Source organism: Diceros bicornis, chromosome 7, assembly GCF_020826845.1.
Source record: "Diceros bicornis minor isolate mBicDic1 chromosome 7, mDicBic1.mat.cur, whole genome shotgun sequence".
In the NCBI taxonomy this organism is placed as follows: domain Eukaryota; kingdom Metazoa; phylum Chordata; class Mammalia; order Perissodactyla; family Rhinocerotidae; genus Diceros; species Diceros bicornis.
The window spans coordinates 65,583,334-65,595,484 of NC_080746.1; positions in this window are offsets into that span (position 1 = coordinate 65,583,334).

Genomic DNA, 12,151 nt, shown 5'->3' on the forward strand with positions numbered 1-12,151 from the left:
CACTCATAGTCAAACTTCTTGCCTCTTCATAGGATGCATGTTCACAAACTGGTGGCATTAGCATGATCTGTGGGTGGAGTTTTAGCCTCTTGATGTCAAAAGGTCACTTATCGGGCACCTGCACAGGCCCAGTTGATGAGTTGGTGGTCTCAGCCAGCCTGAACTAGACAAGGGAGTCCTAATTCCTGAAAAACAGCTTAAACATCCATTACCATGGTGATCTAGGTGCCAGGGAGATGTTATCTATAGGAACCTAATGGAAGTCAGATAATATATTGCCTAAGCAGCACAGGTAATAGTGGGCTGGTGAACAACTAAAAGCCATAATTAGTAACTGCAAACAAACAAACAAAAAAAAAAACAAAAACTTTACTAGCTACCTAATCAATGGCCATTTACCAATTTCAAAAATATTTGCAAATCATGTATCTGGTGAGAGTCTAGTATCCAGAGCACATAAAGAACACATACAATTCAAGAACGAAAAAGATGAACATTCCAATTTAATAATAGACAAAGAACTTGAAAAGGCAGGTTTCCAAAGAAGATATATAAACAGATAACAAGAACATAAAAAGATGCTCAACATCATTAGGCATTTGGGAAACGCAAATTAAAACCACCATGAGATATCACTTAACACTCATTTGGATAGCTATAATTTTAAAAAAGGAAGGAAAGGAGGGAGGAAGGGAAGAGGATGGGAGGGAAGGAGGAAAGGTGGGAGAGAGAGAGAAGAAAGAAAGAAAGAGAGAGGGAGAGGGAGAGAAAGAAAAGAAAGAAAGGAAGGAAGGGAGGGAGGGAGAAAGGGCGGGAAGGATGGAGGAAGGAAAGAAAAGTATGAGTATTGTAAGCATGTGGAGAAATAGGAACCCCATACATTGCTGTTGGGAATGTAAAATGTTCCAGCCACTGTGAGAAACAGTTTGGCAGTTCCTCAATAAGTTAAGTACAAAATTACCACCTGACTCAACAATTCCACTCCTAGGTATATACCCAAGAGAACTGAAAACGTGTTCAAACAAATGCTTGTACATGAATGTTCACAGCAGCACTATTCACAATAGCCTAAAGATGGAGACAACCCAAATGTCCCTCAACTGAGGAATGAATAAACATAATGTAGTATATCCAGACAGCAAATATCATTCAACCACAAAAAGAAATGAAGTGCTGATATATGCTACAACATTGAAGAACTCTGAAAACATGCTGAGTGGAAGAAGCCAGACACAGAAAGCCAGATATTGCACGATTCTATTTACATGAAATATCTAAAATGAGCAATACATAGCGATGCAAATACATAGAGATAGAAAGCAGATTAGTGGCAGATAGTTGCTGGAGAGAGGGATGAAACGGTACCGTTATTGTTATGGGATTTCCTTCCAGGGTGATGAAATGATCTATACCTAGATAGTGGTGACAGTTTCATAACATCATGAATGTACTAAGTGTCACTGAATTGTACAGTTTATGATACAATTTTCTGTATCATAAATTTTATGATATTTATATTTTACCACAATTACATAAATAAACAAATAGTAGAAGAAACATACAAAATAATGACAACACTAGGGACCCAAACTTATTTACTAAAATACATGACAAAGGTGCTCTGAAGATTTTGTTAGTTCTCAAGTAACACAAATCAAACCCATTGTCTTTCCTGCAAATTATGTGGAGCAATGTTTTTCTCTTCTGATGCATTATTTAAGGAGCAAAATAAAAGTCACAGCTTTCATTTGAAAAACAAGAGTGATTTTTAAAAAAAGAATAAATGCAAATAAAATATTGAGTAACAGGAAAATAACTATAGCTAAAACTTTTATTAAATGAAAGACTATTATGAACAACTATATATCAACAAATTTTAAAATAGATGAAATGAATAAATTCATAGAAAACGTAAAATGCAAAATTGATGTAGAAAATTATTGCAGGAGAACTTGAAATGACAAATACCACTGAAAAGAATGCCACAAAGACCTGCCCTCCCAATATACTCCAGGTCTGGATACTCTTACAGTTGACTTCTACCAGACTTTCATGAAACAGTCCATTACCTTCTTTGTACACTTTTCCATAAAAGACAGGAAAAAAAAGTTAATGCTTCTTGTCTTATTTATAAGTATCATGTAAACTTGAGTAGTACAAAACCACATAATAGTGTACGTAAGAAAAGAAAAATACAGATTCATTTCACTTACGAATGTAGATGCAAAAATCCTAACTAAAATTAGAGCTAACTGAATTCAAAAGTATATTTAAAAATATTACACAGCATGATCAAATATAAATTATCTCTTGGATGCAAATATGTCTTAACATAGAAACCATACAAAGAAATGTATGAATTATTATACTGAAGGATAAAAATTAGATAATCTCAGCAATGTAGGAAAAATAATTGTTAAAGAAAAATACCTATTTATTATTTTTCAATCTTTGTAAACCAGGAGTAAAATAAAAGTTCTTTTACCTGATTGATTTTACACCAAAACCCAAGAGCAAATCTCACATTTAATATGGAAATTTTAGGTGCAGTCTCTTAAGATCAGGAACAGGACAAGAATGCTATCACCATTGTGTTTAGCATAGCACTGAGTGTCATTGAAACCACCGTGAAGAAAGGAAAAGATATGAGATACAAGAATTGGAAGAGAAGAAATAAAACTGTACTATTTGCTGATCATATGATTACCCACCTAGAAAAAACAAAAACAAAAATCTTCAATGAAGAAGCTGTTAGAGGTAATAAAGAAAGATTTCCTGGATTGGAGCTCAACCTAAAAAAAAAAAAAAGCAAATTTCTCAACCAGCAATAATCAAATGGAAAATATAGTTTTTAAAATTGGGTACAATTTCACAATAGCAAAAAAAATTATAAAGTATGTAGAAACAAATAAAAAATACGCAAGTCCTCCATGGCGAAAAACATGAAACGGAGAACAAAGAAGTGAAAAAATCTTCCCTAGAGCAAAATACTTGGAGATAAGCTTTGCTAACTGCAGCTGTGCCTATTCAGCATAATCAACTGTTGTTTAAAACTAACCAGGTCTTTCTGTCCCTACACAGTATATGAGTGATCTGTCTTTCCCAGGAAGTCAAGATCCAGACATCAAGATTCAGCCTCACAAGGCCAAGTGTATAATGAAGATGAAAACTAACCAGAAAAGTCCAGACAGTCAAGTGAAAAAATTCAGTCTTCACGGCCAAACGCAGGCTGGTGGGAAGGTGCCAACCAGCAAGACCACATGCTCCTCCTCCCCTACCTAAAACCCAGGTAAAAACTCTTATCTTTTTTCCTTCAAGGAGGTGGATCTGAGTTCTAACTCCTATCTCCTCATCTAGCTGCCTTTCAATAGCAAACCTCTTTCCTGGCCACAAGCCTGGCATTTCAGTTTTTTTCTTTATTGCCCCTCCTGTGAGGTGGGTAAATGAACCTGTGCTTGTGTTTGGTAACAAACATAGCTCTAGTAAAGTAGAAGATGATCTGAATAAATGGAGAAATATTTCATCTCTTGAATCAGATGACTTTAATATTTTGAAGATATCATTTCTCCCCAAATTGATCTATAAATTTAGGGTAATACCAATAACAATTTCAGTTGGATTTTTTGAGTAACTCCATAGATTGATTCCCAAATTTATGTGGATAAATAACAATCCACAGTCAGTCAGAATATTAAAAGGGGTAGGGTAGGAATGCCCTACCAGATATGAAGACATATTGCCAAGCCACAAAAATAAAAGCCAGGAGATACTGGTGCAAAACAAGACTAACAAACAAATGGAACAGAATTGAGAGCTCATAGACGAACTCATGTTGAAATTTAATGTACTTCAAAGTTAATTCCAAAAATCATTAGGAAGAGGACAAACAGTTTACCCAATAATGTTGCTAAAATTAGCTTACTATACAGAGAAAAATAAACCTGGATCCATACCTGACATGATACAAGAAGGTACCCTCTGAATGGATTAAATTTTAATAAAGCTAAAAGCTGAAACAGAGCAACGGCATCTTAGAGAAAAAACAGGAAAACATCTTTCTGACCTACAAAATCACAAATCATAATGAAAAATTTGATGAATCTGATTTCATCAAAATCTGAGATTTGTCTTCAGTAAAGAATAGAACAATACTCAAATTCATTAGTAATCAAAGGTATACAAATTAACCAAAAAAACCAAAGAGATATCTATTTACCTGTAGTAGACATGCAGAAATTACAAAGTCTACTATAAAGTTTGGCAAAAAAACTAGAAAATAGAGAACTCTCATTCACATTTGGAAAGAATATAGAAAGGTATAGCCATTCTGGGAAGGAATTTGTTATTAGTTGGTCACCTTATGCTTATTCTATAAGATAGCAATTAATGCTAAATAGAGAGCCAAAAAAATTCTCACACAAACTTATATGGCACATTGTTGGGCTATCTGTGGTTCTGTTATTTGTGTTGGCCAGGTGTTGTGTAATCTGGATATCCCTCAGTGGGACAGGAGATAAATGAAAATGCAGTGGATGAACACCAAGGATATTCCACAGTAGTTAGAAGGAAGAGATTAGACGCACACATGGGAACATGAATGATCTTTGAGAGTAGACTTAGAGGTGAGTAAAAAAAGTAAGAAATAAAGGAGCATATAACACATCATTTATATAAATTAAAAATACACGCACAAACAAAAAAAATGTTTTGCAAAAACAAAATAAAAGCATGGCATACATTAGAATTGTTGCAAGATCAATGGGAATGAGGTATGGGTATAAATTAAGCAAACAATAAATAAAATTAATGTATAAATAAATAAACAAGAGAGGGGATTTGAAATCACTAATCATGGTACTATGTCATACACCAAGGAACGTAATTAATTCAATTCTTTGCACCTGAGAATCAAAAAATAAACAAACAACAGGAGAAATTAAGATTTCATGGTACTTGTACAGAAATAAAAAGTCAGAAAAGGAACAGACTAGAGAGTATTAAAACGGACCGAATCTAGCAGAGTTTAGTATCTTATACAAAAGATATTTTAAATTGATGAAAAATTTTTCCATAAATGGTGCTGAGTGATCATTTGAGGAAAAAAACTAAGGATCTCTACCTCCTTACATCAAAATAAATTCTAGATGTATCAAGATGCAAATGAAGCCATATATGTAAGCAAACCTATAAAAATCTTAGAAGAAAAAATGGCTGATTTTTGAAAAGTATAATCTATTAATAACAGAGGCCTTTCAAATATTAACACAAAAATCAGAAGTCATAAGGAAAAAGACTGATTGATTTGCCTAGATTAAATTATAACATGCTTGCATGATACAAAAATCAATAAAGAAAATCAACTGGAAAATGGAAAAAAACTTATTTCCAAGGCAAAATCAAGGAGCCAATTTTTCATAACATTCAAAGATTTTACAAAGCAGTAAAGGAAACTTAAACAGCACAATAAAAGAAAATTAGCAAAGGAAATCAATAGTTCCTTCACAGAAAAAAGAAATTAAAATGATCAATAACATATAAAATTTTGCTCATCCTCAAGTATAAGTATCATATAATAAAATAACAATGAGTTTTTTTTACCTAACAGATTAGCAAAATTGAAGAGTTTGACAATACCAAATGTTAGTAAAGGTGTAACTAAATAGGAACTTGCATGCAATTTTGATGGGAGTGTAAATTGATGCAACTGACAATATCTATTGATATTTTAAAGGCATATGCCTTTAGACTCAGCAACTAAGCCTCAGAAAACTTATTCTTCAAATGTATTTGACAAGGACATAAAGATGTATGTTCAAAGGTGTTCACTGTGGCACTGTTTTAATGTTTAAAGAGTGGAAATAACCAAAATGTCCATTAATATGTTTATAGTTAAATAAATCATGGCATATTTATACCATGGAACATAATCCATTTATTTTTAATGATTTGGATTTATACGTGCTGTGAAACCAAAATGAACTACAAATAATGTGTCAGCCAAACCACAAAACCAGTAAAACAGTAGAATTCAAATTGATAGCATTTCCTTAATGTGATAGATGACGTTTTGCTGAAACTAAATTGCCGCTTGAAATGTGGTTGGAAAACTAAGAGCTTCAGGGCATTTCCTTGAATCCTTCATGCCTGTACTTCCATGTGATCACTTGATTCTTCCACCATTTTTCTTTTACATCGTTTGGGCTTCAGATGATATGGATGCGTTATTTAGATATAAAACTCACCATCAAAAGTTTTTTTGTTAGCTTCAGAAAATTATAGAAGTTCCATTTTAATGTGGCCAAAGTCTTAATTTAATAGTTTAAGAAACTAAAGTCTCATTCCACAAAACTGTCCTTTGACTGTGAATTATCCCCACAAATGAAAAGCTTTGACTTTACGTCCAGTAAAGTATACAATTTTAATGTAACAGCACACTCAGAACTTCTGTTGTCATGTTGATATTAGGACACTGCTAACCAAACTAAACTCCACCACTTAAGGTGATCACGTGGCACCAAAACCACAATAAACAGAAAGGAAAGTGCAAGCACTGCAACCAAATTGCATTATTCATTGAGAAAGTTGGCATCCAGACAATCCAACAGAGTAGCCCCCCGATCCATGGTTTTGCTTTCTGCAGATTCAATTATCTGCAGTCACTGCAGTCGGAAAACATTAAATGGAAAAGTTCAGGAAAAAAAAATTCATAACTTTTAAATTGCACGCCATTCTGAGTAGCACGATGAAAACTCACACTAACCTGCTCCATCCTGCCCAGGACATGGACCCTCCCAGGACATATATCAGCTACCTGCCCTTAGTCACTTAGAAGCCATCTCGGTTATCAGGTCCTCTGTCCCAGTATCGTGGTGCTTGTGTTCAAGTCACCTTTATTTTACTTAAGAATGGCTCCAAAGTGCAAGAGTAGTGATGCTGGCAATTCTGATACGCCCAAGAGAAGCCAGAAAGTGCTTCTTTTAAGTGAAAAGGTGAGTTTTCGACTTAATAAGGAAAGAAAAAAATCGTATGCTGAGGTTGCTAATATCTACAGTAATAATAGTCTTCTATCTGTGAAATTGTGAAGAGAAAAGAAATTCGTGCTACCTTTGCTATTGCCCCTCAAATATGTGTGTATAGGAAACAATATGATACACATATATAGGGTTCTGTACTATCTGTGGAGTCAGGCATCCACTGTGGGTCTTAGAACTTATCCCCCTGGATAAAGAGGGACTGTATCTGCTCATTTTTATTTCTATTTAATTACCATATAAGTGAAAACACAAGTTTGATATCTTGTGAACCCTTGAGAACATATCTGCTGATCCCATTTTGACTAACATTGGTGTAGGGTTTGAAAGAGGGGTGAGTGTGTTTTGGAGACTTTAGTCTGTGATTTCAAATATAACACAAAGTGCCGTACGGTGTCTCAGAGGATGAAAGGTAATGAAGTTGAGGGCTCTTAAAGCTCCAGGGAATGCCCTGTTTACATCACTTGCAGGACTTCACCTTTAAATATTTCCTCAAAGGAAAATCCTATGTTCAGAAAGGACCTGGGAGAATTGGAGTTGGTACCTTGAATTGAGTAAGGCAGAAAGACTTGGAATGGAGTCACACTCACAGGATGACTCTATTGCAGACCTTGGGAAGCATTGCTCGGGAGCCAGCCCAAAATTGGTGCTGCCCGTCAAGAGTGGATCTGCAGGCTGCAGAAATCACTCCCTCCTACACTTGATACTCCATCCCTTCACCAATGACCCCTCGGCCCTATTTCTGCCTCACCTCAGCCCTCAGGTGAGAGTGGGAAAGCTGCTGATGGCCCTGACTCTGTAGCATCCTGCAATACTGTTTGGGGGTTGGGAGGTGGGCCTGGTGTTGGGAAAGATGAATTTTGTCATTTACTCTCTGACCCATCAGCGTTTTCCTTGCTAGACTCTCAGAGACAACAATTCTACACCCACTCTTCTGCTCCAGAATCTCAGCCCAAAAATCCTCTTCCAGACTCTCCTTCAGGGATGAGGCTGTTTCCAGACAGATCACAGAGACTGCATCCTCTCACATTACTCTCCTCTTGCAGATGAAAAGCAACTCTGCCTGATTCTCCCCTGCCCTCTGTTGTCGGTCCTTCAGTATTCAGTGTTTCTCTCAGCTTTGCATTTGTTTCACCATCTTGAACAGCCAGGGAGCTGGAAGGAAACTAGGAATCTTGCTTTGAGGAACCCCATCAAGAGCCTGTTGCTCTTGAGCGTGCTCTGGGTCTATGAGATGGGAAGGGACCAGGACTACGTGTTACACTGTCCTACAAATGCTGGCACTGCCGCCTCCAATCCCCTGGTGAGTTAGGGCAGATTGAGGAGAGTGGGTTCAGTCACAATCAGTGTTGTCCTTCTAGTCCAGAGGAGGATACTAGCCCCCACTGCTGGTGCCATCACACGTATACCCCATATTCCAACATCCTTCCCCTACAAGTCAGGCATGGTGGGTTCCAAGATGACCCAGCCTCGGTCAGTATCCAAGTGGCTCAGTACCTACTCTGTGACTCTTTTTGTTGTCGTGAAAGATTAAGTGGCCATGAGGGTATGTATATAAGAATGTGAAATACGTATGTGAGTATACCTGGGACGTGTGGACATCGGCGTGTTTGTGTGAGATATTGTTTGTAAGCTGAATGAGTAGGTCTATGTAGCAGGTGGGGTGTGTGTGTGACAAGGAATAATCCCCATGGATGCAGTTGTGTGCATGTGAGACAGAGTCATTAAGGGAAGGTATCTGGAAAGGCCATATCAGAGTTATCTCGTTAAATTTCCCATCAGAAATTGCTTATGGATTTTGATTATAATTGCATTTGATTTTTACATTGTTACTGGGCAATGTTTCTCAAAATATAGTCCATGGAATAATCATATCAAAATCATCCGGTAAACTTGTTAAAAAGGTAAATTTCTTTGTTCAACAACAAATCTACTGAAAATCTTTAGAGCCCAGAAATATTTATTTTCAACAAACTTACAAAGAGAATTATATTGGGCCAGCCCCAGTGCCCTAGTGGTTAAGTCAGCATGCTTTGCTTCAGCAGCCCAGGTTCAGTTCCCAGGCATGGACCTACACCACTTGTCTGTCAATGGCCATGCTATGGTGGCAGCTCACATACGAAAAAAAAAAAAGAGGAAGACTGGCAGCAGATGTTAGCTTAGGACTAATCTTCCTCAGCAAAAGAAAAAAAAAAGAATTATAAGGAACATTAATATATGAGAATCAATGATTTGGGAAGAAATGACACCTTTATAATATTTAAATGTCCCATTTAGAAAATTTAAATTTAAAAAGTTGAATCTCCATTTATTCCTATTTACTTCTATGTTCCTCAGCAATGCATGAAGGATTTTTGTCCTGTATTGTTTCTGAACATAGTCTGTTAAATTCACACCTAAATATTTGGGAGAGGTTGCTGTTACGAATTGTATCTACTTTTAATTAATTTTCTAATTAGTTCTCATTAATATATAGGAAAAAATATGTATAGAAAACTAGTCTGTTTACAGACTTCTCATCATTTCTAATCAGTTTTCACTAGATTTTATTACGATTTCCAGACAGAAAATAAAATCATCTACAAATAATGATAAATTTGCCTTTTTCTTTCCCATAACTATACCTCTCATTTCTAGTTTCTATTTCTAATTTTTATTGCATTAACTAACTCTTTGGAAACAAAGACACATTTTTCTAACCCAGAATTTAATGCAAATGTGTCTAATATATCACTATTAAGCATGATGCTAGCTTTTGATTTCAAATAATATATACCATCACAAGACAGAAGTATATAACAATTGCTTCTAAAAGGAAGTACACCTAAGTTTCTATTTTACTAAAAGTGCTTATCAGGAATGAAAAAGGAACTTTATCAAATGTCTTTTGCAGCATCTACTGAGATTATTTTTTCCCATTTTGATTGATCTGTTAATATGAAGAATTGTTTTAATAAATTTACTAATTTTGATCTATCTAAGCATTCTTGGAAAGAATTCACTTGATCATTATGCTTTATTCATTTTGAATACTGTTGTAATCTATGTTTTTATTTTATGTAGACTTTGTATCTATCTCATGGGAATTGGTTTTATGCCAACTTCTTAGAAATTAACTGACTTTTCCCTTTTTCTCTATGAACCAGGTAAATGAAATAATTACCATTCTTTGAAAGTTCAAATGAATTTCAATTTGTTAATATGTTGATATTTTCATTATTATTCAGTTTAAAATACTTTATAATTTCACTTGATTTCCTCTTTGATCCATGAGTTATTTTGAAGAATGTTAATTGCCAAATACTTGAGGATTTTCCAGTTGTCCTTTTGTTAGTATCGATTTATACTTTAATTCTGTTATGGTCAGAGAATATGTTCTATATGATTTCAATCCTGTGTGATTGATATTTGACTTATTGCCTGGCATATATAGTCTGTCTTTAGTAAATGTTCCTTTTGCATTGGAAAAGAACATATATTCTGGACTTGGTGGGTGGAGAGTTCTATAAATATCCATTAGGTCAAGTTGATTGTTAGTGTCCTCCAAGTCGTCTATATCCTCACTGATCTTCTCTCTGTTCTATCATCAGAAGTGTTGAAATATCCAACTATATCTGTGGATTTTTCTCATTATTCTTTTAGTTCTGTCAGCTTTTCTTTAAGTACTTTGAAGGTCCATTACTGTGTGCATTCATATTAAGTATAGTTTTGTGTTTATGATGAATGACACTTTTATCATACAAAATGTCTCTCCTTATTTCTGGAAATACTCCTTATATTGAAGTTTACCTTGTCTGATATTGGTATAGTCATTCCAGTTTTCTTATGACTAGTGTTTGCATGGTATATTTTTTCCATCCTTTTACTTTCACTCAACCGTGGTGTTATATTTAAAATGTATCTGTTGTAGAGAAAATGTTTTTAGGTCTTCCTTTTTTTCACCATTGACAATCTCCTTTTCATTAGACAGTTTCATTCATTTACTTTTCATGTAATTATGGATACAACTGGGTTTAAGTCTAACATCTTGTTATTTGCTTTCTATTTTTCCCATCTATTCTTTTTTCTTTTCATTTTTCTTGCCTTCTTTTTAATTGAGTTTTTTTTATTATTCCAGTTTATATTTGATTTCTAGCTATAACTCTTGTTTTATATGTTAGTGGTTATTCTATGTGTTACAATATGCATCCTTAATTCATCCCAGCCTTCCTCCTAAGATCTGTCCTCTCTCAGGTAGCAACTTAGTGCCAGGAGTTTTCAGTGAAGCTTCTCCACTCTGGCTGGAATCCCAAAATCTTGCAGCTTTACCTGAGCTCCCTAATAGTTGCTTTGTGGGGGGTGGGTGGGGGAGCTTGCACAGTCTTATCCTGTGCATGCACAGCTTAGTATTCAGCCAAAACTCAGACAGATTCATGGAGCCCCTTTACTGTGTAGCTACTTCCTTTCTGATATTCTCTTCCACAATTTCCAGATGCTTTGGCACTATCAGTCATGGGTCTCTGTCTCCTCAGCTTGACAAGGCCATCATCCCCTGCTTAGGCTTCAATTCCATGGACCACAGTCCTGAGAGTGCCTCCAGGCATAAAGCCAGTGTGATCATGGGGCTCACCTTGTTTGTTTCCTTGATATATGGGCTTACTTTCTGAGTTGACTCTTGTCTAATGTCTGAAAATGGTTGTTCCACATTTTGTTTTATATTTGCTTCTAGCAAGCTGGCTAGTCCGATTCCAGTTACTTTATCAAGACTGAAAGTACAAGTAACAAAGTGACTAGTTTAAATTATCCTCAATTAAGTGCTGTTTAGATTTTCCTAGTTTTATATTTTTCCTATGTTGGCAATATATGGCCTTTCAAAGAACAACTTTAAAGCACCAAAACATTAGAAAAGAAAAATAGCCCATCCATAATTCCAGTACCCAGAGTCAACTACCCTCAACATTTTAGAAATTTTCTTCTTTCAGACTTTTCTGTGCATTTTGAAAACATACATTAGCATTGGCTCCTAAGGCATTAGCAAAACCACTTTTGGTAAGAACCAATGGAAGATGATTGTCATTATTATTATTAATGATATTAATAATCACTATCTGTAGGTGCAGAGGAAACAGTACTGTTCAAAT